The following is a 5,227-nucleotide window of genomic DNA, read 5'->3' as shown; positions in this document are numbered from 1 at the left end:
AAAACCTTGTTGATGAGGATAACGTTGTCAGCATTTTGTGGCAGCATTGGACCACCTAAGAAGCGAGATAATGTCTTGAAAGCATAGGCCGCAGTATTCCCCTCTTGTGACATTCCGTTGTGGAAGATTAGGATGGGTGCCTCACATAAACTAGGAAGATATTGTCCTAGAGTTGCATCCTTACCAGGAAATTTTCTTCTTCAACGACGAAGAAAGTCGTCCTTTTCAGCAATCCATGACTGTAAACAAAAGAAGTGTTTGTGTATGTGAAAGAGAGAGAGAGAGAGAGAGAGAGAGAGAGAGAGAGAGAGAGAGAGAGAGAGAGAGAGAGAGAGTGAGTGAGTTACAGAGAGAGAGAGAGAGAGAGATAGATAGATAGATAGTTCTATTATCGTCCTGGGAGGTCAAATATGACCTATGGGACCAAATGAAAATGTCACGTGGTGTGAGTGGAGTTCATAAGTGACTCTCGATGCTCAAAAATGGCTGAAATGAGCGTCGCAATAGAGAGTCCACATCGTGGTTGGGAGAGGAAGGTATGTAGGGAGAGATCATGGCTGAATATATGGGGAAAAGAGGACCTAATGTGGTCAAAAGCTGAGCACTCAAGTAGTGTGTGGTACTCACTCTCTCGCACTTGACGAGGGCATAAGGTGCAAAGTCGATGACAGAGAGAGAGAGAGAGAGAGAGAGAGAGAGAGAGAGAGAGAGAGAGAGAGAGAGAGAGAGAGAGAGAGAGAGAGAGAGAGAGAGAGAGAGAGAGATGTGGGGGGGGGGGGGGGGGGGTAGGATTTTATATCATGAAACTCTCATCTTGCAAAAAAAGCTCATCCTTCCATAGCTTGACTGATCCGGTTGACTCCTGCACTGGTCGCTTAAACGAATCCTCCATATCCTATTTACTAGTTGATGGCTTAAGCTTATTTCAAATAGTTTGAAGTGTGGCTTCATCAGGAAGGCTTTCTTTATACTTTTCTACCTTTTCAAAGCAGAGTTTAAGGCAATCCAGTGGGTTACTAGAGATCTCCATTGCCTCGTCATCACTACTGTCATCTAAAACAAATCCATTCCTCTCCTCCTGATACTTGGAGATAGTGGCCAGTGCAAAGTCCTCCCATAAACAAAAAATACTTTGTATATCATGAAGAAAAATGTATGACCTATCTCCAAATTTAAACTCTGGCACTTTTGGTAGCATTTAGGTGGCTTGCCGCTCATTGAAACCTGACACATCTAGAGGTAGCTTGATATCTGAGGTTTTCACTGAGAGAAGATTGCTTCGTTTCACCTCTTTTGCTTCTTCTTCAAGATCAATGGACTCCTCCATCTCTATCACTTCAATATATTCCTCATTCTTTTCCTCTTTTTCATCTGTTGTTAAATCGTGTTCCTCCATGACCTCCTTAGTGTCTTTCATAAGACTTGTAAATAATCCATTTAAAAATATTAGAAATCCGATGGATTCTTGAATCAGCTTGCACTCCCGTTCATGTAAGCTACACCAATGGGGCCTGTACATAAGAGGCAGTTGATTATACTTCTTGTAAGACTGTCTTTTAGGATCACAGTCTTTTAAATGGACTACCACCATTTCACCAACATTAACTTTGCCCTCTTGAGTGTGAAGCTCAAAATTCTCTCGTTCTAGCTTCAAGTGTTCACTTTGTTCAGCTATAAACACATCAAGATTGAATGGAGTATTAAACATGCAAGATACCAAATCAAACTTGTCAACAGCCCCAGACGAAACTGAAAAATCTAAAAGCCTTTCATCAATCACTGTAGGGGCTTCATAAATAACTATCTCTTTTTTCTTTTGGATTGTTGCAACACATTGGGCACTCTGCAAAGTAGGTGTTGAAAAATCCACTTCTCTCTTAAGCGAGTTCAGTAAAGTAAATTTTGGAGTAGAAGGGGACTCCATTTCTACAGATGGATCAGTATCAAGCTCCTCCAAACTCAGGGCAGGATCCTCCTCCAAAGTCATGGTAGGCTTTGCAGCAAATATATCAATGGGTATTGTGAAGCCTACATTCCTCTTCATTGATGTTTTCAACAGCTCCGGCAGTCTTCTCGGAAGGTTTGCTTGGCCAACAATGTGCTCGGGATCTATTTTCTACCTCTTCCTCCTATGTGATCTTAATCCTGCCATTTATTTCATACTCACAAGTATAAGTTTCATCAAACATAAATAAAATGGAGAGCACCAAATGATCATATAAGTTTTGAACAAGCTATAGCTAGGTATCTCACAGTTATTCCCAACTAATCATATAGACTATAACATAAGATGATTAGTATGGTTAAAATGCAAAACTGCTTTATAGTTGTGAAGAGCAAAAGCGATACAAGTGGATCACGGCGCGCAGAGTACATAAACCAAAATCCACACAGCTATAGGCGCGCCGTGATCCACTTAATGGGCTTTCATAAAATATAATAGCTACCAAAACATCAAAGAATATTTTTTTTCAGAAAAAAGTTTGTACAATTTCAAAACAGGATCACGGTGCATAGAGTATGTAAACGAACGTCCACAACTCTATTGGCGCGTCGTGATCCACTTAACGGGCTTTCATGCAGTGAAATACCTACAATATTATTCTTCAAAAAAAAGGTTTGTAAATCTTAAAGAGGATCACAACGCATAGAGTATGTAAACGGATCTCCATAACATTACTAGCTACTGTGTTCCAATGTTGGTTGGTGAATTGTGAAATGGTGTTTTACATTTTGAAAAAGAATCCCTAGACACAACTAAACTATGGACCAAATGAAAGTGAAGAGATTGACTTTACCTTTGCCAGGACTAGACATTGCTGTTGGAGTAGAGGTTCAGGACTGGGAATGTTGTTTTGGGTCTTCAAGCTTCTGATTCTTGCACCTTGAAAGAGGCAGAGGCCTTCTTAACTCTCTCTCTCTCTCTCTCTAGCCTCTATCTCTCTCTCAAGGTCTGTATTTAGCTTGACCACACGAGTTACTCTCTCTCTCTCTCTCTCTCTCTCTCTCTCTCTCTCTCTCTCTCTCCTCCCCTCCCCTTTTCATGCAATAATAGACATTACCGTTGGCGTTTTTAACAAAGCGAGCCGAATATTATTGTACATGTGTTACAAGGACATGCATTAAATGGGTGGTACAACCACATTAAGTACCTTTTAACAACCGAAAAATACGTGTACATTTATAGTAACAAATGCACACTTGAATTCATGATAAGAGAGAGAGAGAGAGAGAGAGAGAGAGAGAGAGAGAGAGAGAGAGAGAGATAACCGAATAGATGACCTCTGCAAGAGATAGAGAGAGAGAGAGAGAGAGAGAGAGAGAGAGAGAGAGAGAGAGAGAGAGAGAGAGAGGGATGTCACAAAAATGGATCACGGCGTGCGATGGACTATTTTATTTGCTTGGTTTTGAGCCCGCGCGCCGTGATCCACACACACACACACAGATAGTGTACTACATCTCAAGATTACTATTTTACACACTATTTCATCATCAATAAAATTGAGGCTTGTTGCTTAAAAGGCATGAAATAGATTAAAAATCTTTCTTCATCCACTTGTGGATCATGACGCGTAATAGGCTATTATCCCGGCTCAAAGCTGAGCCCGTGCCCGGTGAGCACAGAAAAAGGGGGGGGGGAGAGAGAGAGAGAGAGAGAGAGATAGATAGTTCTATTATCGTCCTGGGAGGTCAAATATGACCTATGGGACCAAATGAACATGTCACGTGGTGTGAGTGGAGTTCATAAGTGACTCTCGATGCTCAAAAATGGCTGAAATGAGCGTCGCAATAGAGAGTCCACATCGTGGTTGGGAGAGGACGGTATGTAGGGAGAGCTCATGGCTGAATATATGGGGAAAAGAGGACCTAACGTGGTCAAAAGCTGAGCACTCAAGTAGTGTGTGGTACTCACTCTCTCGCACTTGACGAGGGCATAAGGTGCAAAGTCGATGACACTCCTCGCCAGTGCCCCAACGTCCTGTCTCGTAGCGTAGAGAATGGGAGCTAAGACGAATGGAGGCAATGGTGCGGATCGCACTCAACGGGATGGGCTCAAGGATGTAGGAATGGGTTCGGTTACCTCGTTCCGAGAAGAAGAGAGATTTGTAGTTTGGGGCAACTTGTGTGGTGTAATGGCTGAAGCGAGAACCTCCGGATTTCTCCCAAGCCATGATACATTGGCGTTGTAAGAAGGCCTCATTAACTTGGGAGTCGATCGACGCATCCTTGACCAAGTGACATGCATCCCATCTTCCAAACCATTTCTTGATATCAAGCATCCACCCCGAACTTAGTATTTTGCTCTTGCATGTCTTTTGAACCTTTTGACTTGCTTCATATGCGATTCTAGGAAGTCGATGCAAAGGGCTACGTTGTGTCTTACGCATGTACTCCACAACCGTTTCCATGCCCAAGACCTCAATGGGAAGCGATCCGGACTCAAGAAGTAAGAGCATGTAGGGTGTTTGTGTCTTGACTTGGAGAAAGTTGGTGAGAAAACGCTTTTGGACATTCTCAAACTCTTTCCAAGTAGACTTCCCGATGCTTCCACCCCACACCTCCACTCCATAAAGAAGCACCGGTGTCACCAATGTGTCAAAGAGGTACTTTTTGAGAGCCCAACACTTGATCTCTCCTGCATTGCACATATTCTCAAATGCATAATAAGCCCTCTTTCCGGCTTCCAAGCGACGCATTGCACAATCCTTCCATTTATGATTGGATGGAACCTCAAGGCCAAGGTACTTGAAGTGATCTACCACTTCAAGTTTCTCATTGTTGTATACAATGCATGGATTTTCGTCATTGAGGGTCTTTACAAGCATAACCTTGGTTTTGGATCCATTCACGATCAGGCCGCTATGTAGGCAAAAGCGTTCCAAGACACTCATAAGCTTTTGTGCATCTTCTAAGGTATGTGCCAAGAGCACTACATCATCGGCATAAAGCAAAAACATGATCACCGCATTTCCAATCTTAACCTCTTCTATGCCTTCTTGCTGCATAAAATCAAGAACCATGTATTCCAATTCATCAATGAGTAGCCCAAAGAGGGTTGGGGAAAGTGGGCATCCTTGTTTGACACCAATAGTGCTTGCAAAAAATTCTGAAATTCCATCTCCCATACGTAATCGACATATCACTTTTTGGTAGATGCGAAAGACTGCATGCATAAATTCTCTCGGCACTTGAAGGCTTTGCATACGTCTCCAAAGATTTCCTCGCG

Source organism: Adiantum capillus-veneris, chromosome 9, assembly GCF_014529385.1.
Source record: "Adiantum capillus-veneris isolate H3 chromosome 9, ASM1452938v2, whole genome shotgun sequence".
NCBI lineage: Eukaryota > Viridiplantae > Streptophyta > Polypodiopsida > Polypodiales > Pteridaceae > Adiantum > Adiantum capillus-veneris.
The sequence above is the reverse complement of the archived record's forward strand: the minus strand, read 5'-3'. Positions refer to the sequence as shown.